The sequence below is a fragment of the Ochotona curzoniae genome, unplaced genomic scaffold, assembly GCF_017591425.1.
Source record: "Ochotona curzoniae isolate NIBS_2020 unplaced genomic scaffold, NIBS_Ocur_1.0 patch71, whole genome shotgun sequence".
NCBI classification, from domain to species: domain Eukaryota; kingdom Metazoa; phylum Chordata; class Mammalia; order Lagomorpha; family Ochotonidae; genus Ochotona; species Ochotona curzoniae.
In genome coordinates, this window is record NW_024467052.1 from 356,544 (window position 1) to 383,477 (window position 26,934).

The window sequence follows — 26,934 nt, forward strand, 5'->3', positions numbered from 1 at the left end:
AAAAATAATTTAATAATGATGTCTTAGTATCTAGTACCCAGCTCAAATCCAAATTCCACAACTGTCCCAAGGGTGTCTTTAATAACTACGATTAAGAAACAACTCAAGGGCTCTGAAGCATGGCCTAGCGGCTAAAGTCCTCGCCTTGAATGCCGGGTTCTAATCCTGGCACCTCCACTTCCCATCCAGCTCCCTGCTTGTGGCCTGGGAAGGCAGTCAAGAATGGCCCAAGACCTTGGAACCCTGCACCTGTGTGGGAGATCCGGAAGAAGTTCCTGGTTCCTGATGCCGGATCGGCATAGCATCGGCCATTGTGGTCACTTAGAAAGTGAATCATCGGACAGAAGATCTTCCTCTCTGTCTCTCCTCTATGTCCTCCTCTCTGTATATCTGACTTTCCAATAAATAAATAAATCTTTAAAATAAAAAAAGAAACAAATCGGGACCTTGTCAAAGTTTATACATCACAGAGGGTTATGTTGTCTATGAAAGTCTTCTGTGTTGGGCAACTAACTTAGTATATCCCAGGTTACACAGGGCATACTATTGATGTTTACAAGAACGTATTTTAAAAATAAAACTGTCTTCATTTGAGAGGCAGATAGACAAATAGAGAATCTTCTGTCTGCTGGTACACTCCCAGAATGCCTGCAAGAGCTAGGACTGGGCTGGGCTGAAACCAGGAGCTTGGGACTCAACCCAGTCTCCTATGTGGGGGCATGGATAATTACTTGCGCACATAAGGAATGTGCACCTGCTCCCAGGGTGTGCATTGTCAGGAAGCTCAGCCAGAAGCAGAAGAGCCTGGTCTCAAAGCAGGCACTCCAGTATGGGATGTGGTTGTCCCGGGAAGTGACTTAACTTGCCTTTACTGACTGCTGTACCAGATGCACACCTCCGCAACACTGGGGGTGAGTTTCTGTTGCTAGGTTTTTAAGTATTTCTGTTGTTCACAGTCATAGAACCTGACACAGCGCTGTGCCATTCTAATGTGAACACCAAGCACAAAGGGGATGCTGGAAAACCCAGCTCATTGTAATGGAAACCAAGGGAGCCACGCGTCCACACTCGCCTATCTGGGGACCTGGGTGAGAATCTGCTTCAGTCCCTGAGAGCCCTGCTAGGGACAGCAACGACTGTGCAAACCCACATCCTCCTTTGTCAGAGAACCGTTTCAGAAAAGAAAGACAGATGACGCCTGAAGCTATGAATGTTTACCATGGCTACCATAATCTTTACGATGTGTAAAGAGACTCAAGTAATCCAGTTTCCAATGTAAATACTAAATATGGCCACCTTTCTTTAAAATTTACTTTATTTTCATTTATTTGAAAGGCAGGGTAACAGACAGATATGTTCCATGTGCTGATTTACTCCCCGAATGCCTGCAACAGCCAGGGCTGGGCCAGGTTGAAGTCGGGAGCCAGGAACTCCCTTTGGTCTTCCACATGGATATGGGGATGCAGCCCTTGAGCCATCAGCTACTTACTCCCCCAAGGGGTGAGCATGAACCAGGCTGTGCATGACCAAGGCTGTGCATGAACCAGGGTGTGCATTAGCAGGGGGCTGGATGGGAAGCAAAGACCACACTTAACTCCAGGCACTTTGATACAGGTTTGTGCTTATCTCAACTGGCAGCTTAACCTGCCCCATAACGACCACTGCAAGAAGAAGAATAAATGAGTTCCCATCCACTGGCACTTCTCAAATGCATGTACGGGTCACGGCCAGGAAGCAGAGATGCCATTTAGGGCTCTCACAAAAGAAACTGAAACCCAATTACTGAGCCACCACCACTGCCTCCCAGTGTCTGCGTTAGAAAGCTGGAGCTGTAAGCCAGAGGAACTGAATCCAAGGACTACGGTGTGGGCATGGGCTTCTCAGCTGCTGTGCTAACTGCCTGCTACTTAGAGTGATCATGTACAGAAGTGGATGGTGCTGCCTTCCAGCTCTGAGATGAGCCTACTACATAAGCCAACTTGGCAAGGTCCCTACAAGCGCCAAAGGTAAACAGCGAGCTCACAGACCTTGCTTTGACTTTCATAATTTATTGTGCTGTATCTTTCTGATTCTGTGTAAGGAAAAGTAACTTTAAAATAATTGAAACCTGAATTCAAGGAGATTCTTGCCACTGCCATTCCTAAAGCCAGCATACACCTATCCAAAAAAAACAATTTTCAGTCCCTTTTGTACGTTACCAGTTTGTATGAAAGTACTAGTACTGATCAGATGGAAAGCTTTTTCTCTTGTTTGCTTTTAACATTGAGTTCTAGATGTTTGAGTTTTAGCAATCCTTCCAGATCATTCTGATACGTGTTCCAGTTGCAGAGCTGGGCAGGGGCTGTCACAGCTTTTGAGATGCCTGAAGCCCATGTTGGAGTCCCTGGGTGTAAGTCCCGGCTCTGCTTCTGTTTCCAATTTCCTGCTCATATCACTGAGTGACAGCTCAGGCAGGGGGGTCCTTGCCACTTGGGTGGGAGATTCCGATTGTTTGTAGCTCCTGGAGTTGCCTTGGTCCAGTCCTAGCCATTGTAGACAGTTGGAGAAATGAACCCACCCTTCGTCTCTCTACCTTTTAGATAAATACATCAATAAGCAGTTTTTAAAATGATTCATTTTCAAAGTTTAAGACCTACTAAGCTAGGAAATGCTATTAGTGGACATGAGTAGGACAGATGCAGGATATGTCTAAGGCAGTTTTGAAAATGGAGAAGGAAAATAAAACAACTTCAATATAGAACACCCGAGGCACACAAAAACCGGCCAGCTGAGCGTCCGATGTGCTGTGCGCAGGCTGCTTTCACTGGAATAGTCAGCCTTCTTCTCTGTGCTGTGCCTGCGCCAAGAAGCACAAAGGACAGAGAAAACGCAAAGGAAGAACTATTTCCTTTCCTTTCAAAAAGCTGTTGGATCCTTTCTATAGCAAAAGGGTATCTGACGTTCACTCTGCCTTAGCATCTCTCCTTTCTCAGGGCTGTAACTAGGAATGGGGAATGAGGATGGATAAAGAATCACCAAGGGAGCTTTCCCCAGCTTCTCCCACAACGACATGCAGCTATGGGATTGTGAGTTGACCAGAACAGATGAGAAAACTGTAAACAGTCCATTTAAAAAATGGAATTGAAAGATAAGTTGTTCTTGAAATCTATGCAAAGTTTGGGGTTTTTAAAGGAGATTTATTTCCTTACTTATTTGAAATGCAAAGTTATAAATATACATAGATAGAAATAGATAAAGATATATTTAGAGAGAAACCTTCCATCTGCTGGTTCACTCCCCAAATGGCTGCACTGGCTGGGGCTGGGCCAATCTGGAGCCAGGAGAACCCTGGTCTTCCATGTAAGGGCAGAGTCCAAGCATGTAGAATATCTTTCTCTGCTTTCTAAGATTCATTAACAGGGAGTTAGATCGGAAGTAGAACAGTCAAGGCCTCAACTGGTATCCCTTTTTGAGTGTTAACACTGCAGGCAATGGCTTTACTTGCTATGCCACAAAGCCAGCCCATAATTTTTTTCCATAACATTTATCCTCCATGCACATTGGAAGACCTCTCATATTTGCTGAGAAAGCTTCTTATGATCAGTCTATCTCTATCCTCTTCACTCCACACGCCCCACCAATGATCTTAGCCTCCTCTCAGTGTGGAAGGAGGGAACAGGTGCACCAACTTTATTTTCTGCTGCTTGATGCTTACTAACATGCATGCTTACTTACCTACCATGACTGGACACCACGCTGTGAGATGCTAACTCTTCCCATAGGATTTTATATCACAATGTCCTACACACACACACACACACACACACCAGGGAGACGGATTAGACTCAATGTAATCAAGTGCTGTACAGTGTAAGAGATTCCCGGGTTAGGAAATGTACATCTTTTCACTTTGACATTTGATGTTCTGAGCTGCTAATAAGACAAATAGGCATTCACATCCCACTCACGCATATGAGCAAAAAAAAAAAAAAATGCTGGAAGAGTAGCAGCCATAGCTTTGCAAACCACACTTGTGATCAGAGATGGGCCAGGGCTGTATTAACTAAGCACACATTTAAGAAAGGTCTTTTGCTGAGAGGCTCCGGCTCATCCCGTGGCTATTTCGTGTTTCTCTAGCCCTTTCCTGCAGCTATGACTTTCACTCACCACGCTTCTTGTTTATTCCTATAACCATGAGTAAGTAGGGTGATGGAAATGGCAAATAAAACCTTCTGTTGTATTTTAAAGATTTATTTTTATTGGAAACTCAGATACACAGAGAGGAGGAGAAGCAGAGAGGAAGATCTTCTGTCCGATGATGGTTCATTCCCAGGCAGCTGCAACGGCTGGAGAGGAACCAGTCTGAAGCCAGGAGCCCGGAGCCTCTTCCGGATCTCCCACACAGGGGCAGAGTCCCAAGGCTCTGAGCTGTCCTCGACTGCTTCCCCAGGCCACAAGCAGGGAGCTGGAAGGGAAGCAGGGCTGCCGGGATTAGAACCGGTGCCCATATGGGATAGTGACGTGTGCAAGGTGAGGACTTTATCTCTAGGCTACCATGCCAGGCCCTTACGGCAAATAAATTTTAACACTAGTTATACTCTCTAGGAATAAAAAGTTTCAGTGATAAGGAAATTTTAAACTGTTGGTCAAGCTTCACACATATGGAGATGGAGATAAATTCAAAGATAACACAAACACACAAAAAAAACAAAATCACCAAAATCAAGCCAAGTAAGAATAGTGTGTACGGATATTTTGGAAAGATGCACAAGAAACCGGCAGCATTAGCTGTCTTTGACAAAGAAGTTGGGTGCCTAGGGCGCAGGGGGAAAAGAATTCACTGGATGTTGTGGTATCTTTTCGGGTTTCGAATCATGTGTATGTATGATCTAGTTAAGCAAATGAACCATTCTTAAGTATTGCTAAAGAAGATTTATTAATCTCAGTCTTTTTTTATCAAGAGATATCAAGGTGTAATAGAAAAAGCATTGTTTTTGAAGTAAAAAAGGGGGACGAGAAACAGAGGGAGGGAGGGAGGGAAGGAGAGAGATATGAAATTTAGTCTGTTATTTGCTAGTTCTGTGACCCTGGCCTGAGCTTTTTAAGCGAGCTGAATATCACTTAGTTTTGCAATAAATAAAACTAGTAAAACAAAAGCTACTTTGTGAGGATTAAACATTATATAAAACCACTTTGTGCTTGCTAAATAGTAGCTATTATTCTGTGGATTTCAATTATCCTTGCTATCCATTACTGCCTAATATGAGTTGGATGTTGATTAAAGGGAACCTGAGTTATGAATGAGGCCCGAGAGTCCTATGTTACAAATATCAACGTTCTATGAAGGAAAGCAAATAATCAAAGCTGTATAAAAGTCTTTGGTGGCTTTTTGGAGTCAGGTGCAAAAGCCAAGGGCTACTTAAGCACTATCTTGAGAGATCAAGAGTTCACTGGTGTTTGCTGAAGGTCAAGTCCACAATGCAATTTCATAGTGGTTTGCCCTTTTCCTTTTTCCTACTCTTGTTTATTGGAACTGTTCCTTTTAATTAGCAATGCATTCGTTTTCTACCTCAACTACGCTTTCTGGGGAAACCCCGGCTAGAAAACTGGGACCCACTTATTTCAGTTGGAGAAAGTCTGGGACTGTGTAAGTGACACAGAATCATGAGCCTTTGCTTTTACAGATTGATTTTATTTTTCTCGAAAAGGCAGATTTACAGAGAGAAGGAGAGACAAAGAATGATCTTCCATCTACTGGTTCATTCCCCAAGTAGCTGCAATGGCTAGAGCTGAGCTGATCCAAAGCCAGGAGTTTCTTCCTGGTATTCTAGCTTGTCTGGGTCTCCCTTGTGGGTGCAGGGTCCCAAGGCTTTGGGCCATCCTTGACTGCTTGCTCAGGCCACAAGCGCAGAGGTAGCTGGGAAGTGAAGCAGCCAGAACATGAACCGGTGCCCATATGGGATCCCAGCAGTTGCAATTTGTGCATTTAGCCAGGCCCACCTCCTTAACGGGCCGCCGCTGTTTGCATCTCTTGCCCTGTGAGTGGGTTTTCTCTGCCTCCCCCCACCATAGTTTGTAGATTGTCTTTTCTTTTTCTTAATGGAGTACAATAGCATTCTCTTATCCATAGTTCTGCTTTTTTCTTTTTTAGAAAAACAACTTTTGGGCCCAGTGTGGTGGCCTAGCAGCTAAGGTCCTCGCTTTGAATGCTCAGGGATCCCATATGATCGCCAGTTCTAATCCTGGTGACTCTGCCTTCCATCCAGCTCCCTGCTTGTGGCCTGGGAAAGTAGTCGAGGATGGCCCAAAGCCTTGGGACCCTGCACCCGTGTGGGAGACCTGGAAGAGCTCCTGGCTCCTGGCTTTGGATTGGCACAGTACCAACCGTTGCACTCACTTGGGGAATCATCGGACGGGAGATCTTTCTCTCTGTTTCTCTTTCTCTCTGTTTATCTGACTTTGCAATAAAAATAAATAAATCTTAAAAAAAAAGAAAGAAAAAGAAAAACAACCTTTTGTGATAGGAAACTTGGGCATCGTAACCCACGGCTTAATCTAGGTCAGACCTGCTTCCATCATTCTTCTTCCTGTGATGTAAATTTCCCATCTCCTGAGAATATTAAGTGGAAACATCTGGAAAAAAATAAATTGTAAGTCTTAAATAGGGCACCATTTTGAGCAGTGTGTCAAAATCTCACCATTCTGCCCCACACTTAATAACAGCCTCAAAGCACAGGAGTAATGATGCTGAAATTATGAATATGTCAAACACAAGCTAAAATATACTTTCTTTGGTGTTCTCTTATAAATAAAAAAATTGAATAAAATATATTTTTCTAAAGATTTATTTATTTTTATTGGAAAGGTGGATGTACAGAGGAGGACAACAGAGAGGAAGATCTTCTGTGCATGATTCATTCCCCAAGCAGCCGCAATGGCTGGAGCTGAGCCAATCCGAAGCCAGGAGCCAGGAGCTCTTCTGGGTCTCCCATGTGGGTTCAGGGTCCCAAGGCTTTGGGCTGTCCTCGACTGCTTTTCCAGGCCACAAGCAGGGAGCTGGATGGAAAGTAGAGCAGCCAGGATTAGAACCGGTGCCCATATGGGATCCTGGGCATGCAAAGCAAGGACCTTAACCATTACGCCATCACGCTGGGCCCATGAGTAAAGTATATTAAGATTGTTTGTGGGCCCAGCAAGATAGCCTAATAGCTAAAGTCCTTGCCTTGCATATACTGAGATCCCATATGGGCGTTGGTTCTCATCCCAGTGGCTCCACTTCCCTTCCGGCTTCCTGCTTGTGGCCTGGGAAAGCAGTCAAGACAGCCCAAAGCCTCGGGATCCTGCACCTGTGTGGGAGACCCGGAAGAAGCTCCCGGATTCAGACTGACACAGCTCCAATTGTTGTAGCCACTTGGGGAGTGAATCAGCACAGGAATATCTTCCTCTCTGTTTCTCCTCCTCTCTGTATTTCTGACTTCCCAATAAAAATAATTAAATCTTTTTTTTAAAAAAAGGATGGTTTGAGAGAGATTTTACACTCACATAACATTTATTGTAACTATTATCATCGTTTGTTGATCTCTTAGTGTGTCCAATTTATAAATTAACTGTCATAGATATGTATGTACAGGAAAAAATACAGTATATTTATATGCGTATATGTGTATATACACACACATGTGGTGTTATCCCAGATTTCAGGCATGCGCTATAAGACTTGATATGCATTCCTTGAGAGTAATGGAAAACTACTATAATTTGTAGCAAAAAAAAAATAAAGCAAACCTTTACTTTCACAAGTCCAATTTTTCTAATTTTTTTGAAGATTTATTTTTATTAGAAAGACAGATACACAGAGAGGAGGAGAGACAGAGAAGAAGATCTTATGTCTGTTGATTCACTCCCCAAGTGGCCACAACATCTGGAGTCACGTCAATCCAAAGCCAGGAGCCCGGAGCCTCTTCTAGGTCTCCCATGCAGGTACAGGGTCCCATTGCTTTGGGGCATCCTTAAATGCCTTCCTAGGCCACAAGCAGGGAGCTGGATGGGAAGCAGGACTGCCAGGATACTAACTGGCACCCATATGGAATCCCAGCACGGCATGTGCAAGGCGAGGACTTTAGCCATTAGGTTAGTGCGCCGGGCCCAAATTTTTCTAAATTTTACTACTTGCTTTTGATTTATATGTAGGAAACCACTGCTTAACCCAAAGTCTCCAAGATTTACTTTTTTTAAAATATATCATTTAGTTATTTTTAAATATTTATCTATTTTTATTAGAAAGACGGTTCGCAGAGAGGAGATCCAGAGAGAGAGAAAGATCTTCCATCTGCTGGTTCACTCCCCAAATGGCCACAACAACCAGAGCTGGCTGGTCCAAAAACAAGAGCCTGGAGTTTCTCGCACGACTCCCACATGGGCTACCCCCCACCACTGTCCTGGGCCACCTACAGGGAGCCAGAGGAGAAGTGGAGCAGCCCGGAAAGGGACTGGAGCTGCCCATATGGGACATCAGTGCTCACAGGCAGGGGATTAGCCAACTGAGCCATGGCACCAGCTCCTGTTTGTTCATTGGAATGAAAGAGACAATAGAAAACTCCCATCCATCAATTCATTTCCCCAGACGCCCACAACAGCTGGGAGTAGGCAGGGCTGAAACTCAAACCAGGTCTTTCTTCTCCGCGGGCAGCAGGGATTCTGCTGCTAGATCAGTGCGCACATCAGCAGGAACCTGGACTTGGAAATACAGTTGGCAGGTCCTGGGACTTGAACTCAGGCACTCTGATGCAAGATGCAGGCACCTCAACTGCTTGGCCAAATGCCTGTCTCTTCATCCGCTCTACTGAGCACCAAGAAATGGGTGTTAAACTCTCTCCCTAGACCTGTGGGATTTGTCTCTAATGTCTTATTCCTGGTAACCGGATCTGTTTATCAAAGCTAGTGACGCTATTAAGCCTTAGTGATGCATTTTGCCTTAAACTCTCATTTCTTTTTGATACCAATAGATCTAGTACCTGCTATTACCTTTCATTCTTTTAAAAATCTTTTTGAATTATTTGAGAGAAAGAAAGAGAGAGAGACTATCTCCTGGCTCAACTGCCAGGCCCCACGACAGCTGGCAGTCAGGCCAGGCCCTCCTCCCGGTCTCCCACATGGGTGGCCGATCACCAACTGCATCCCAGAGGACACAGGCACAGGCAGCTGGACCTGATGGCACAGCTGACGCTTGAGCCCAGTCCTCCCGTGAGGCACTCCAACCAGCATCTTAACCCCAGGCCTAATATCTGCCCCTTTCCCACTTTTATCTTCATCTTTCTGATATTCTTGTTTTTTTTATCTTCATCTTTCTGATATTCTTGTTTTGAAGATTGAAGACTATTTCAGAATTAAGTTCAACCTTGCTTCATTATTGTGAATCAGTGACCTCTGGCGGGGGGCGGGGGGGAACTTATGACAAACTACCCCTATTCCTTCTAAATAGATTTCTGATTTTATTATATTAAGCTTTGGGAAGATTAGCAGCTGGAGGGCAGAAAATGACTGAGTACAGTGGAAACCAACAGAGGCAACAAAAACAAAATGAAAACGTTCAAGCTGTCTCGGAGATTCAGGCCTGCCAGCAGGCCCGAGCTCACCGAGGGTGCTCTTTGGCCACAGGAAACACCAGGGTGAGCTGGTGAGCGATGTCTGCTTTATTACGCACAGGTTACAGATTTTAAAGGTAAAGGGGAGGGCAGGAGGGAGCCTTCCGGCAGACCCCACGCCCACCAAAGACACTGTAATTGGCTGTATGACACGTCTATTTCCCTAGATCTTCCGGTCATGTCAGAGGTCATGTTCCATGTGTATTCCCCTTGACCTTCTAGCCATGTTGGAGGTCACACTCCACCTGTAGGCCTGGAAGCTGTGCCTCAGGCCAGAGCAGGGGCCTGGGGCGACCGATCACCCACAAAGCTGTGCGTGTCAGTGCTTAAGCATAAAGCAGCAGCTATGGTTCGGGAGTCTACAGGCAAGGGGAGGCTCCAAACAGAGCCATGTAAAGTTGGAACCGGCACCAAGGGCATGGTCTGAAGGACCTGCGATGCCCAAGCATGGGTTTCTAAAAGACCTCTGAAAGGAAATAAAAAGCATCCAAATTATGAGAGCAAGTTTTAGGGATCAGGCTATAGCTATGATTTGGGGGTGGGGTGAGGGACGGGGGGAGCAGTGCATTTGCATGTGTGTGTGTAACACGCACCCTGGGACTTGGTGTTCTGGCTGGCTTACGGTGGGTGCCGTGTTCTAGTGAAGTGTGACTCGCACTCCTCCACTCTGCCCCTCCACCATCCCTCGCTAGCTTGAGTCAGCAATCTGGAAAGTCATTTCCGATGCATTCATCTCTCTCACAACCAAACCCTAATGATTCCATCTCTTCACCATTTCTTGAAGCAGCCCACATTTTCCTTCCTCTTCTTGCCAATCCCCAAATCCATTTCCTTCAGTTGCCTCCTAACCAGATTCACCTACGTGCACAGTGTGTGTCCCGGCACCTCTGGCATTCTGTATGTACAGCTGTCCCTGTGTGTCCATGGATGACTGGGTCTAGGAACTCCATCCTCAGAAACCAAAATCCACAGATGTACAAGCCCCTTATATACGACACCATAATATTTGTATATCATCCTTGTCCATCTTCCTGCATGCTTTAAATCACCTCTAAATGACCTTTAGTGCTTAACACCATGTAAATGCTATGTGAACAGTTGTTAAACTGTATTGATTAGGAAATAATGACAAGAGAAAAAGTCTTCAGTACACTTGCATCTTTAAAATTATTATTCTCAACCTTGAAGCAATGAAATCAACAGCATCTCAGCATTATCGGGACCACTTAGGCAGTGCCCTCGGAACATCTCCACTTCGGGGACCATGGGATGACATCGAGTGGTTGTCCCCCATTCCTGGGGTACTGATGCGGTTGGGCTGCTGGGGGCACCCCTCTTCCCTCTTCTCCCCACACTCCCCAGATACAGGAAATAAAAAGGAGACTGGAGGCAGTGGTCTCATCCGCTTTTCTCCATTCCTCTTCCTCAATCCTCCAGCTGGGGAGGGCTTATCACACTCTAACCTCTCTGACCCTGAAGTTAAGGCAAATCTCCCCCTGCGGTAGCTCCTACAGCATCCAGTACTATTTCTCCATAAACTCAGTGCTCTTACACATATTTGCAGAATGCTGGTCTCCCCTGTTATTCCTGGTCCTCTGGGAACTGCAGCTGTATCTGTCTTATGCCTCTTTGTACCGTTAGGCCCTAGCATGCACAGCTTTTAGTCCAAAGCAGTCACCATCACTAAAAGAATGAGTGAGGCACGGTGCAGTGGCTCAGTGGTTAAATCCTCCCATTGCAAGCGCCGGTATCGCACGTGGTATGGGCTTGTGTTCCAGCTTAAATCCAAATTCCACAACTGTCCCAAGGGTGTCTTTAATAACTATGATTAAGAAACAACTCAAGGGCTCTGAAGCATGGCCTAGCGGCTAAAGTCCTCGCCTTGAATGCCGGGTTCTAATCCTGGCACCTCCACTTCCCATCCAGCTCCCTGCTTGTGGCCTGGAAAAGCAGTCAAGGACGGCCCAAAGCCTTGCAACCCTGCACCCACATGGGAGACCCAGAAGAAGCTCCTGGCTCCTGGCTTGGGTTGGCTCAGCTCCAGCTGTTGTGGCCATTTGGGGAGGGAACCAGCAACTGGAAAATCTCTCTCTCTCTCTCCATAAATATTATTTGTCCTTCCAATAAAAATAGTCTTTAAGACAACTAAAATAAAAAATAAAGAACAAGTGACTCTGAGTCTCTCAGGGACTTGCAACTGGAAAAAAGAAAGAAGGAATGAATGGTGCCTGGATGAAGACTGTGAGACCCTCAAGGAGTGCAAAGCAAAGCTCCAGTCCTCAGGCAGAAATCTACGAAAACTCTCTTTGGAGGAGGATGGGAAATAAACACAGATACATTCTACTTCATTCAATTTAAGGGAACGCTGCGTGGTCGGTAAATTATTCCTTATTTTCCATTTTGCTTAGAATTTTGGCAATTTGGTATACTGATCTCAAAGCATATCAATAAGAGAAGGAAGAGATTTTGAGTCTGTTTTTCGTGTGAGCTCTGGTTGTGGTCACAGGGCAGCTCGGGACCTTTGGATCATGATGGCGCTCATGCGTGTCCTATGTCTGGTCCTGAGTGATGGCCATTATTCCCAAACTGGCCATGACTGGACAAAGCCCGTGAACAGAGTCTGATACTGAAAAGTTAAAAATGTTCCCAATCCTAACAAAGTTCCCAACTGGAGCTGAGCAGGATGCTGGCAATCCTTTCCGTAAAGCAACAAAGTTGCTTTCAACACAGATTTATAGTGAATCCCAGTTAGCACGAAGGCCCAGTGTCTAAGTTACTGATGCCAGACAAGTACAACTCTCCCGTGTTCCTAACTCCCTTTCCTGCTACCACAGCCCTTCCGGTGTAGCTTCCTGGCAATGGCACGCATTTTCCCGGGAGTATCCTGTCCTAGTTGTGTGACCAACACTGACAAATATGTCTCTGATGAGCATTCTTGCCCAGCACTTGGCCAGCCCATCACCGTTTCCCTTTAAAACTGGGTGGTTCTGAGTGAGTGATCTCCAGGCACTGGAGTCTGGGAGTGACCTGATCCTTAGCCAGACAGGATTCGGAGACAGCACGCTCACTGGGCTGATGTCACTTTTTGCTTCCATTGTAATCACCTAACTGTGGAATCTCTTGGCCAACTGAAGAAACAACTTATTCAAAATGTTTATACACTGTAGTTTATTTCTAAGGCAACGGAAATCAAATAACTTAAAAACACAGATATTTCAAGCAAAAAAAAAATTGCAAATACATGACTAAGAAAGATTCCTATTCAAATTGTACATTTGCCCAATTACTTGAAAAAAAATCTAAAATGTTTTGAATAAATTTTTAATGCTCAAAAATTTTAAACTGCTTGTGGAGATAACATCTTACAGGCAACCTTTTCCTTTTCACTTTCCTTTTAAAAAAATATTTATTGATGTGAAAGGTGAGAGAAGAGGTGGGAGAGGAGAAGATAAAGGAGGTGGAGAGGGCAGAAGAGAGGAACAATATTCCTTTTTTTAAAAGATTTATTTATTTGAGAGGAGACATTATAAAAACAAAGACATCCCGAGAGAGAGAGAGAGAGAGAGAGTGCTCTCATCCACTAGTTCACTTCCCAAATAGCCACAATGGCCAGAACTGGGCCAGGTTGTAACCAAGAGCCAGGAGCTTCATCCAGGTCTCCCACATGGAGCAGGGGCCCAAGCATTTGGGCCATCTTTCATTGTTGTCCCAGACACATTAGCAGGGAGCCGAATCAGAGCCAGAACAGCTAGAACTCGAGCAGATGCGATGCCTATGTTTCAGGTGAGGGATAAACCCACTGTGCCACAACGCGTTTCCCCACTTTATGTTCATCACAAAGCAGGCTGCTATGAGAATTATTAGAGAGTGATACTGCATTTAATAAAGTAATTACTAAATTTTACTTCTCAGTTGACAATTTCTATAATTTATTAGACTGTATGTTAATTACTTTAACGACAGAAATGATAGAAAAGGGAGGGGGAGAAATAAGACACCGTTCCAATGTTGGACAGGTTGGGCTGCGAGCTATGATGACGGCATCCTAGAGCAGAAGGCGTGGTTCTGAGTCCCGACGCTCTGCTTCCGATCCAGCTCCCTGCTAATCTGCCCGGGGAAGGCAGCAGAGGATGCGCCGGCCTTGGGAGCCTGTCAGCTTCGTGTTCCTGGCTTTATAATGGACCAGTCACGGCTACTGTGGCCACTGGGGAGCAAACCACTGAATGGAAGCTTCTCTCATTTCTCCTCTCCTCTCTTTCCCTGCCTTTCTGTCTTTCAAATAAATAAACATAATTTTTTAAAAGATAAGACACCCAATTTTCCGTAAACCTCAATCCTTCTCATCCTGATCAATCATGTAATCATTATTAAAAATAAATAAAATGAATTATAAAAAAAGGTAAGACATGATTTGTAATAATTATAGATGTGAGACTAGGATATACAAAACAAACATACAGTGAGAAAAAGCAATCTCTTTAGCAAATATTAGTGAGGATGTGGAGAAACAGACAGAATGTCTTAATAGGTTAGTTGAAAAAAAAAGTTGGATGGGCCCCATGCGGTAGCCTAGCAGCTTAAGTCCTCACCTTGCATGTGCAGGGATCCCATTTGGGTACCAGTTCTAATTCCAGCTGTTCAGGTCCGTGCAATAGATGTGGGGGACATGAAGGGGTGAAGAGTGTTGTTCCATTGCAGGCAGGGCCGCAAGGAATTTCCCACTGTTTGGCAGGGCCCGCCCCGCGGACGTCTCTACAACCACCTGAATGCAACTCCACCTTTTGCATGGACACCGGACCACCCTGCGGAAGAATTTTAATCCATCCAGGCATTTGTTTGCTACTGTGAGGCTGGCCTTTTGCTCAGTGTGAGCTTGGAGGTAGCGTCTTGCAAAAGGGCCCTCTATTATTCCTACTGTCTTGGCTGTCCCCATTGAGCCTATGCTAATCAAGGGATCTAGATTTAGGCTTTCATTCTTTCCTCATTCTTTAGATTCCCCTTTTCTTTGTGATACAAGATTGAGTTGTAGGATAAGAATTGTAGCAGGAACTTCTATTGTTTCTAGGTAAAACTATGGCAGAATTATTCTTAGAAATTCCCAACTTGACCGTGACGTAAAAAGTCTGAGCCAGAGTTTGACTGATTTTGTATAAATAAAGTGGACAGCTTTCCCGCATTGTCCATTATGATCATGAAATCCTAGTGGTCCGTCTTTCTTTCCTCTTTACGCCTCATCCATGCACCCTTCTCGAGTTCCGAACTCAGCTGGAGCTGGACTCTGGCACCCAGCGGCCCCGCTTCCCATCCAGCTCCCTGCTTGTGGCCTGGGAAAGCAGTCAAAGATGGTCCAAAGCCTTGGGACCCTGCACCCATGTAGGAGACCCGGAAGAGGCTCCAGGCTCCTGGCTGATCCGAGATCAGCACAGCTCCAGATGTTGTGGCCACTTGGGGAGTGAGTCAACATACAGAAGATCTTCCTCTCTGTCTCTTCTCCTCTCTGTATATCTGACTTTCCAATAAAAATAAATAAATCTTTTTTTTTTTAAGTTGGAGAGGGAAAATTGAGACTATCTATCAAACTTTTTTGTTAAGATGCAGATATAAAAGCTATATTAGCATTTTATCAGAGCTACTTTTGGTTTTTTTTAATGATAACTTCCAAATATGTACAAAGCAAGTAAAACAAGCCAGAGTCACAGTCTTCCTTCCTTGGACTATCAACAGAGTTATAAAGTTCACTTCTGCACATCTCCCAGAATGTAACCCAAAATGCCACCTCAGACCATCCTAATTAAAACTCTAGCTCAACACTCTATCTAGCCTTTTCCTTTCTGATTTTGCACTAGAACATGTCTCGTCTTCTAACATACAGGGAGACTTGAAAAAAAAAAGTTAATGGAAAACGGAATTAAGAGATAAACATTTTGGTGCAGAAAATGTTAAAATCTAGGTATATGTGCAGTTGACAATAAGTTCATGCAAGTACATTTTACCAAACCCTGCATGGATCACAAGATTTTGTGCCCAAATACTTATTTTTTAATGTTATAACTCCTATTATGATTTTGAAAAGAACATATTTCTTGGGACAGGGGTGTACCCTCGTGCTTGAGCCTCGTATGTCCGACACTGCAATCCCCGAGTTCTATCCCCGCCCCGACTCCCGATGCCAGCTTCCTGCCAGCAGAAGCCCTTGCAGGTGGCAGGTGGCAGGCGGTGGGCGGACCAGCTGGATCTCTGACACCCACATGGGAAACCGGGACTGAATTTCTCGCATCTAGGCTTTTGCCTTGGTCTTTAATGAACCAAGGGAAAGGAGTGTCTTCTCTCTGCCTCTTAAAAAACAAAAGATTTTTATTACTTTTAACAAAAGATTTTTAAAAGGGAATGCGGCTGTTGTAGCTAGCGATGCTGGTTAAGATGTGCACACCCCATGCTGGAATGGTCTGGGTCAACACTTGCAACTGGCTCCTGACACACAGGATCCTTCACTGGGTTCCTGCATCCTGGACTGTTCCTGGCTCCTGGTTTCCGCCTGGACCTACCCTGGCAGTAAAGCATTTAAAGGAAGTGAACCAGAGGATGGGAGTTAGCACCTCTCTTCCAAACAAATAAATAAAAATTAAGAACAGGATACTTCTGCTGAGCACAATGGTTCAATGGCCAAAATCTTCACCTTGCAAGCACCGTTATCCCATATGGGTGCTGGTTCGTGTCCCAGCAGCTCCACTTCCCTTCCAGCTCCCTGTGAGGACGGCCCAAAGCCTTGGGACCCTGCACCTGCGTGGGAGACCAAGAAGAAGCTCGTGGCTTCAGAATAGTTTAGCTCCCGCCATTGCGGCCACTTCGGGAGCGAACCAGCCGAGAGATCTTTCTGCCTCTCCTCTTTGTAAATCTGCCTTTCCAATTTAAAACAAATTCATAGGACATCTTAACAACTTCACAACTGTAAAACGACACAAGCTCCTGGTCACCGGGCTCTCTCTCGCAACCACTGTTTCCTGATTTGTTTCCTGGGCCCAGTAAAGGGGTGCCCAGACAAGTCATTCACCAACAAATGTCTCCCCGGCGGCAAGATCGCTGCAGCTGAGAACCCCGGGCCTGAACCGAGGCCCGTCCTCCCAATTCCGGGGTCCCGACCGCAGCAGCCAGACCTGTGGCGCTCAGGGGCGGCCGGGGAGGCGCCCTCCATCAAGGGACCGGGCCGCGCCGGTCACCACTTACACGCTGCCGGGCCGACTCACACTGACGTCGGAGATGACACAGCGGCTGGGTGACCGGGGCCGCTGCGAGCTGAGCCTTCCGGCGCCGGCCGCTCCGCCCCGGGCGCTGACGCAGCCAAGGCCCGCCCGGTCCCGCCCCTCACGCCGCGAGCCCCCCGCGCCTCCGTCTGCGCCCCGACGCGCGCCGCGCTGCGTGAGGAGGCCGGGGCGGGCTGGAGGCGTTGGCGCCTGCCACGTTGAGGCCGGGCTTCCCGGCCGTGGCGCGGGTGGCGGAGGAGGAGGTGGGGCTGGCTCTGAAGCCAGATCCGGATCCGGTACAGCGTTCTTCGGCGAGTGAGAGTCCGCTGTGCCCGGAGAGGAGCGCCGACCGCGGGGCGTCCGCTGGTGAGGAGGGGCCGGGGCCGACGTCTGGTGGGCCTTGGCGCGAGGGGCCATCAAACAGGTGCCTGCTGCCCGGAGGGAGGCGGACTAGGCTCCGGCCGGGTTCTGTCGGAGCCGCCTGGCTGCACCCGGGGCCGGGCCGGTGAGCGCGGCTGCGAGGAAGTTGAACGGACCTGGCGCCTGGAGAGGAGGTGAAGGGTGCTTACCGGGGGTCCTGGCTGACTTTGCTCCCAGGCTTTGGCGTGCGGGATCGGCCCGTTTGCCTGTGCCTCGGACCCCCTCGCCCATCCTCTCCGGGGCACACCCACGGTGGCCAGGAGCCACTGGCCACTCACTCCTGTGTCCACCCTGGAGGTTGCCTCTGGCCCTGGGGACGGAGGGCTAGCCTTTGTCTCTTGCTGGGGTTCTGGCCTTAGAAATACCCAGTGCTGTGGCTCCTGTCGCAACAGCAGACCTTTATGTAAGCTGAATGAAATATGTCGTGCAAGATTGAATGAGCCACGATGGGATTCGTTTTGTTGGGGGGTAACCGTTCCTGAACGAATCTTAGAGTGGGTCTAATGAAATCCCGTGGGTTTATTTAAGCAAGGTTCGCTGAGCTACCTCTCCGATACAAAGCATATAATGGTGTAAAAACTGACCCCTGTGGAGTGTGGTGTGGTAGACCTCAAGGGGCGAACGAGGATTCTGGTCCTGATCCATTCATCGCCTTTGTAACTTTGGGGGCAAGTATTGTTCAGCTCTCTGTGTTGCACCATCCTAATCAGCAGTGACAATTTGGATTGCAAGGATTAACTGTGAAAGAAAGTACTTTAGGATATTCGTGCAGTGGCACTATTGAATAAATATGGCAGGGCCTGTTACAGTCAATGGGAAGGAACTGTTTGGGTTCAGAATGACGTCAGGTTGTTAAGAAAATGTGTTACAGACCAACCCTAACATAACCCTCAGGCTGAGCCCCTCCTGCCGCGTGCCCTGTGTGCTGCCACTGCCTCTAAAACATAAATAATAGAGCAGTGTAAACTTGTCTGTAGATTATGTCTGAATATTTTGCAGGTGGACTTTAAAAACTCTCCATGTGTTTCCTACTTGTTGCTCTCAATGGGCTTTTTTCCCTAGTAGCGTCTTCTGCGTTTGTATTCTAACATGCTATAGAGACTGGGAAACCAAGTTTGCTGAAATTATATCTAAAACGGAGTGAAAAACCTTATGTGATACTATGGGATTACTTGGGGCAGTTTGGGATTCTAACTTCATTGGGGTTTTGAAATGTGATCTCCAGGTAAGTTTTAATCAATCATTCACTAGGCTTTTATTGGCTTAGGGTTGGGCATTTATGGGTCTTATAAAGCATGCCAATTTCAGTGCAATAGAAAGTGCTCTTGGATAAAGAGGGCTAAGGTTTACTTTTTAAGATTTTGTTTATTAGTTAAAGATTTATTTTATTTTTATTGGAAAGGCAGATTTACACAGCAGAGACAGAAAGATCTTCAATCTGCTGGTTCACTCCCAGTGGCGACAAAGCCTGAGTTGGGTCGATCTGAAGCCAGGAGTTTCTCCCACTTGGGTGTAGCACCCCAAGGCTTTGGGCCATCCTCCATTGCTTTTCCAGACACCATTTATCAGGGAGCTGGCTCAGAAGTAGAGCAGCCAGGATGGGAAGCAGGGTCTGCATGGGATGTTTTACCAACAGTGCCACAGCACCAGCCCTAAGATTTACTTTTTATAAGAAACATTTAAGTTAGTTGATAACAAGATTTGGCTCCGTTTGCCATTGTCTGGAGGCACCTTGGGAGGCAAGCACCTCTGCGAACCTGTTGCCCATTTGGCTCTTTTCTGAAATCCTTGGATTTTGATGTTAAGATTGCATCTTGCTGCAGCTTGCCTGGCATGGCCACCAGCAGGTTTACTGTTTGAGGATGGAGTGACGAAGTGAGCCGTAAGCATGGCCTTGTGATACAGTTCATAAGTTTTTATAGTAATTCTCCATTGCCTGGCCACTGAATTCTGATTTCTACCAGCATGTTCTTTTAAATATATTTTGACTAATGTTAAATTTTCATTTTCCAAAGTATTGCTTGACTAAATGTTTAATCTGGTACAACATCTGCATGAATGTAGCTTCAGATAGGAGTGTGGCACCTGAAGTCCGACTGCCTCAGGCACTGGCAGTAGATGTGGGCTAACTCAGAATTACAGTCCAGGGCTCCATGGGCAGCATTATGGTGTAGCAGGGAACGCTGCCTGCAATGCCAGCATCCCTTACAGAGGCAGGTTTGAGTCTGCTGCTGTTCCCCTTCCAACACAGCTCCCTGCTCATGGCTGGGGAACCAATGGAGGATGGCCCAAGCATTTGGCCTCCGGTGTGAAACCTGGTAGAAGCTCCTGGCTTTTGCTAGGCCCAGCCCCAACCATTGCAGCTGTTTGGGGAGCAAACCACTGGATAGAAAATCTGTCTCCCTTCCTGTAACTCTTTCAAATCAATAAGTCTTTAAACATTTTTTTTTTTAATTAGTGAAAATTTCACGACAGTGGCAGCAGAGTGTTAAACCAAGGAAGGGACCTTCACACTGTCTAGCATCAGCTGGCCTCGTCACGTTTGGAATGTTCACTCTGTTCCCTCTTAAGTTACTGCTGCTTCCTTGGCTGTGATATGGGATAACGATGGTGCATCTTTCAGTGCATTTTTAAGAGTTAACAGATGTTGGGCCCGGCGGCGTGGCCTAGCGGCTAAAAGTCCTCACCTTGAATGCGCCGGGATCCCATATGGGCACTGGTTCTAATCCCGGCAGCTCCACTTCCCATCCAGCTCCCTGCTTGTGGCCTGGGAAAGCAGTCGAGGACGGCCCAAAGCTTTGGGACCCTGCACCCATGTGGGATACCCGGAAGAGGTTCCTGGATCCCGGCTTCGGATTGGCACAATACCAGCCGTTGCGCTCACTTGGGGAGTGAATCATCGGACGAAGATCTTCCTGTCTTTCCTCCTCTCTGTATATCTGACTTTGTAATAAAAAAAATTTTTTAAAAAAGAGTTAACAGATGTAAAATAATAAATACTAGCCAGCCTTATTTATTGTTTAGCGGCATGCATAGAACATCTGCTGTATCTGATTACCTGGCTGTGTCGTTTTCTAAACTCAAGCAACCACAAAGGAAAAAGGAATCTATTGACCTTCAAGTTTTGCTAGTTAGTATTCATCCAAGTATTTAGTATTTACATATTTAACACTGTTTGCTTCACTCTTAAAATTATGCTAAATACTTAAGTTTTCTAATACATTCATGTTTCTACACGTAGTGTACATTTTCAGACATTTACATTACGTACCAAAGAAACAGCACTGCTGTCCACCTCCCCCTGGAGAGTATGCACGGAAGCCTCAGGGGTCCAGTTACCTGGGACACACGCTGAAATGCATGCATCAAAATTAACCCTTTAACTTTCAAATTTGTTTAAATTGACATGAATGGTTATTTTAATCATCACAACTTATAGCCTTTCTCACTATTTTTAGAACTAGATATAATGTATATTGCATAGTTTTATCTGAAAACTACTTTTTTATTTGTCGAAGGATGCTAACTTTTGGTATAACATAAACACAATAGACACCTGTCATTCTTTGTGTTTGTGTGTGTGTCTGTGTGTGTGGTTCTTTCTGTAGTCCTTGAATCTAGCCTAGTGCCCGGATCATGAACTAAGGCTTAACAAGCTAAGAAGCTGTAAACTTCACTTTTGTATTTATTGATAACTAGACTACATGTTGGTGAGCACCTGCAGTGTTGCGGGCATTAACCGCCTACTTCTTCCAGAAATGTCATCTCCCTTTTATAAGTGAGTCTAAGACCTGAATTACCTTCTCTCATTTCATTGAGTTGATACTTGAACAGCCAGCCTCCCAAACTCAGGCTTTTTCCTTGCCTGGGTTTAAATTCCAGCTCTGCGAGTTCTGTGGCCTTGGTAAATCACCTAGCATTCCCAGTGCCTCTGTGAAGTTGCGATGATAATAACCACCCCTGTGCTGTCACTTACTGAAGTGAATGAATGGGTGAAGTGAATGAATTAGTAACGTGTCAAGTTGTTTCATCAGCGCCGGACACACAGCCAGCGCTGAACACGTGGTAACTTCTGCAGGAAGCCATGCTGCCTTCCCAAAGCCTGTGCTGTACTGCACCGTACCTATGTAGTCACACAGGCAGAAATGCAATCCACCTTTAAAATGGACAGCTTTTGCTTTTTAAAAGCATACTGTGATTTGTGAAATAGAGAACATTTGGGAGTTATTGGGAAAATTATTGTCACTGAAATATTTTTTCACATGCATAAGATAGAAGTGAAAGTAGGAGTCTCTTTTAGTCTAATTATTAGGAAGACCTTGTTTTTTCTGACAACTCTGAACTCACAGCAGTGCTGCCAGTCCAGCTTATGCTTTGTAAAACTTCTTCATCCCTCCTAGCGTATGTGAATCTTACTTTATTAGAGCAGTACACCCATTTCTGAGTGTCCAAATCAGGGGGAAATCAGGTGTTCGGCCCAGCAGTAAAGAGTCCATTGTGGAGGACCTGGGCTTGAGTGTTGGCCCCAGCTCATTTCTGCAGCTTCCTGCCAGCATGGGCCTCGCCAGGCAGTGGCAGTAGCTGCCACCATCACCTGCCTGGGAGACCAGGATTGAGTCCTGGTGTGCTCCAGGGAGTGGAGGCGTTAGGGGAGGGGTCGATATTGTGGGCATTTGGGGATGGAACCATCTGTTGAGAGTTCACTTTATTTATCACATAAGTATCCTGTAAAGACATGATGGAAAATGCCATAATTGATCATTTTGTAAAAGTATGAAAGACACTGGCTATTGTTATTGTTCTTTTCTTTATTTTATATTTGAAGGACAGAGAGGAGACAGAGACTTTCCATCTGCTGGTTCAGCGTCCAGATGCCGGCAGCAGTCAAGGCCAGGCCGGACTGAAGCCCGGAGGCTGGAGCTCAGGCCTGGTCTCCCATGTGGCTGGCAGAGCCCCGGGCGCTGGAGCCATCACCTCATGCCTCCCAGTGTGCACACCAGCATAAAGCTGCAGGGAAACAGGGCCTGGACTTGAACCTATGTGTGCACTTCAAATGACACCTTGCACCAAATACTGGCTATCCTTAAACTGCTTGGGTTGAGTCAAGAAATTTGTTATAAAAGCAGAATCCAGAGACTCTTGGTTTGTATCTGTTGTAGCTACTATCAACTATTACTGGGAATGCAGAGAGCAATTTGAGCTACGTGATCAATTATTTCTCCTCATAGTAGAAGTAAGGAAAAAAAAGTTGTATAACCAGTAAGTTTGTGTCAAAACTAATAAACGATTCTTAGTCCAATTTTAAAAATCCAAGCTTGCAGTGTAAAAAATTTGGAACCTTGGGAGCAGTCAAGCTATTCAGCACTACGCCAGTAACGCCAGGCCAGTTCTTGTGGCTAGCAGGACCAGCACTGTTCAGTGAGTTAACCCGCTGCCTGTGACAAGGGCACCGCCTTGAATGCCAGTTCTCCTCTGGGCTGCTCCACTTCTGAGGCAGCTCCCTGCTCATGTGCCTGGGAAAGCAGCTCGGGCTGACCAGAGCACTCTACCTGCCATCCCTGTGGGAGGCCAATCCATCACAGCCATTTGGGGAGTGAACCAGCAGATGGAAAATTTCTCTGGCTCTCCTATCTCTCTAACTGCATCTGTCCAATAAATAAATTTTTTAAAGATAACCTGCTAATAATATGGAGTTTAAAAGCTTAAATTTGTCAGTCACTTATTTAGTACATTTTGTTTCTGACAGCTAGCCTGGTTTCTCTATGTATCTAGCTGTAGAATTTGACAGGCTAAAGTGGAATGGCTTACATATTTGCAAAAGAATCTTTCCCAGTGGCATTCATATTAACAAAATAATCTCACTGTAGTTTTCTTGGGTGAAATGCCTTAACATTTAACATTTTATTATAGATCTAACTGGAACGATGAAACCTGATGAAACCCCCATGTTTGATCCTCGTCTGCTCAGGGAGGTGGACTGGAGCCAGAACACGGCTACGTTTTCTCCAGCCATCTCTCCCACACATCCTGGAGAAGGCTTGGTGCTGAGGCCTCTGTGCACGGCTGACTTAAACAGAGGTATGGACTTACTTGCTTACACATCCTGATGAGGATTGTAATTAGCCCTTTTATTTTCTCCATAAACATTATGATGTTAGTAACTTTAAAAAGTAATGTTCCTGGAGAGACAACGAAAAAGTATTACTGACTTTTGGTTTTGTTTATAATTTTTAAGTGTCAGGGACAGTTCAACTGTCAGTGTGTCATGGCTAAGTCCAAATATTACTGTGAAGCAAGTCAAATACAGCACTGCTGCTTCCTAATTAAGTCAAAAAATAAACAGGTGACATTACCATGCATGACGACACACAGGGAAGGACCTTCTCTAAGAAGCCAGATGCAAGACGAGGGGAGAAATCATTTTCCTTGGATACAATGCAAGGGTTGTATGTGTGTTATACACATACACACACACACAATTAAAACATGTAGGCCCTCCAAAATAATTTTCTTAAACTTTGGTAATTACCAAAGTGAATTTTTTCTTTAGTATAATATCTGAAGACATTAATTTTAATGTAAGTATTAATTAGATAAGTATTCTACAGATAAGACTGTAAAAAGTGTTAATATTACATTGGTTTATAGATATTATACATGCTCATATTAAGATTCTGGGCACTTAAGACACACCAAATTATCCCTTCCATTGAACTTACACTAAAAAATTTAAGTTCTGGATCTGCAAATATTGGATATAAATGTGTGGCACTGTTTCAGAAATCTTATGCCCAAATGATTGGCATAATTGTTTATTATGTAATGAATAAATAATCACTTATTATGGAAGGTTTTGAGAAAGTAGCTGCCTGCCAGCTTAACCTTGCTTCTTTTCATCTTCTTTTTGCTCCTTGTGACTTGAAATCTGTTTTTCAAACTCAGGTTTTTTTAAGGTCCTGGGCCAGCTGACAGAGACTGGAGTTATCAACCCGGAACAGTTTATGAGTAAGTATGTTACCTCCTTCTTCTCCAAAGAAAAGAAAGGGAAACAAGCTTTTGTTGAGAGCTCTGTCTAGTGCCAATTTCTATTTAAATAGTTGAAAGTTATTAAAATAGCAAATTAGGTATTCTCTTATTTAAATGTTTAATGTGGTCAAGTTTTTCTAGAATCCCTAAGCAGCAATCACTTTAACAAAATACCTAAATTTAGATAATTATAACATAAGCCCTAGGAGGAGCCTTAGAGATTTCTTTTAATGTAGTATTTCCTTCCATGTGGGTAAGTTATTCACCAAATAAAAATGTAACAGCACATGCTCTTATCGCAGTGTTTTCTAAGATTTAATTTTTATTTATTTAAAAGGAAGAGTTGCAGGGAGATGTAAAGAGATGTCTTCCATCCCCTGGTTCACTCTTCCACAAATGGCTGCAAGTGCTGGAACTAAGCCGATCCATAGCCAGAAACCAGGAGCTTCTTCCACTTCTCCCGCTTGTATGCAAAGAGCTGGATGGGAAGTGGAGTGGCTGAACTGGAACCAGTGCACCGCAGCCAGTATCCTACTATACCCTCTATACCTCCAGCGCTGGCCACCGGCTGGCCACCGAGTGCTTCTCAATCTAATTGGTGTTGATTGTTGATGTTCTAGTTACTTGGTCATCTTTAATGCAATTCTTTAGAAATATAAAGTAGGGCCCAGCACATTGCCTCACTGGATAAATCCTTGCCTTGCACATACCAGGATCCCATAAGGTTGCCAGTTTGTATCCTAGATGCTCCACTTCCCATCCAGCTCCCTGCTTGTGGCCTGGGAAAGCAGTAGAGGACAGCCTAAGGCCTTGAGACCTTATTCCTGTGTGGGAGACTCAGAAGCAGCTCTTGGCTCCTGGCTTCAGATTGGCTCAGTTCTGGCCATTGCAGCCACTTGGGGAATGAACTGGCAGATGGAAGCTCTTTTTCTTGGTCCCTCTCTCTGTAAATCTACCTTTCCAATAAAAATTTGAAAAAAATTTTTTAAAGTAAATCACTATTGTAAAATAGCCTTATTCAATAATTAAGCCAACCAATCCTAGTATTTTTCTGAGACCTTATAGAATTGACTACTTATAACATTTTGTTTTCCAACTTCTACAGAATCTTTTGAGCATATGAAGAAATCTGGCGACTATTAGGTTACAGTTGTAGAACATGTGACTATTGGATAGATTGTTGCTACGGCAACTCTGAGACTAGAACTTACATTCATCCATTCCTGTGCTAAGGTATGTGCTCACATTAATGTTTGAGTAGAAAACACAGGTCTTTTTCTCTCTCTCACAAAATTGTCTTTGAATGTCCGTTATTCGGTGTTAGATAGTGCAATCTTAGATTGGGGGGGGTGGTGAAATTATTTTTTGCATTTTTGGTTTCTGTGAAGTTTGTGTCCATGTGTTAGCTAAAAGCAGATGCTCTAGTGCTTTTCTGACTGTAACTGTTTCCAGAGAGGAAGAGTGGAAGATGTCGTGGTCAGTGACGAGTGCAGGGGGAAGCAGCTCGGCAAACTGTAAGTAAGCAGGGAACCTGGACAAGTGCTGTTTGAGTTGCTTGTCAACAAACTCGTTGAAATGGAATCCCTTCTTGCTGTACAGTCGACTGAATTTAGTGAAAAGCAAAGTATTCTACTACTGTTACCTCATAGTTTGAAACTTACATACTTGTTTATCAACACTACCATCTTTTACGTTTTAACAGTAGTATTCTCATTTTAAGCAGGAAAGGAGTTTTGGGTGAGTCAGGTGATTTGCCCATTTATCAAAGGAAATGTTTACCTAGTAGAGAATATTCTGTGACATCAGGCTTGTGTTAGAAATATATTTTAAAACACTCTTCCTGTACAAAGGGGCTTCAAAAAGTTGTGTACAAATCGAATCAACAGGGCAGGTATTTGGTGGAACACTGCTTGAGTCCCAGCTGCTTTTGATTGCTGCTAGCATGCACAGTAGGAGGCAGCAGTGGTGGTCCCTAGGGCTCCCCACAGGCGACAGTCTCAGCTGCTGGCTTTGGCCATGGCCAGTCACCTGGGGGATGAAACAGCAAGAGCAGAGCACCTCTCTCTGCCTTTCAAATAAAATGAAAATACATGACTAGAATTAAAAGATAATGTGAATTTTCATTAACTTTGGACTCTTTGAACAATCTGTAAAGAGGTATACATTTTTGCTGTTGTGTACTCAGACCAACATTGGATTGGTACTTTCACAAATACTGAAATTCAAAACTGACAATATGCCAATAGGGGAGTGTTGCCTACTTACTCCCAGGTATCTCAATGCATGTAGAAGACCTCTTATAGAATAATCCTGGCAATATTTTCAGAAAGGTTGACAATGCCTAATGTTAATATCAACCTACTTTTTAAAAAGGATTTAGGGTGATTACTAGTTGTAATATTGCTGAGTTCAATTACTGGGTTAAGTATATTTGAAACTAAATAAAAACATTCTAGTGATTTAAGTCTTTACCAACTATGATCTAAAAAGTATTTCTGATAAAGACTGAAGTTGCATATTATTCATGTTGATAATAAAATATAATAAGTGCTATTTTTCCACTTCCACCCACTTTTAAATTTCAGGTTATTATCAACCCTAACTTTGCTAAGCAAGAAATTAAA

General features: G+C 44.8%; 1 pseudogene; it reads left to right on the top strand.

Moving 5' to 3' along the window:
* Positions 1-17,163: 17,163 nt before the first annotated feature.
* Positions 17,164-26,929, top strand: LOC121168167 (annotated as a pseudogene).
* Positions 26,930-26,934: the final 5 nt, after the last annotated feature.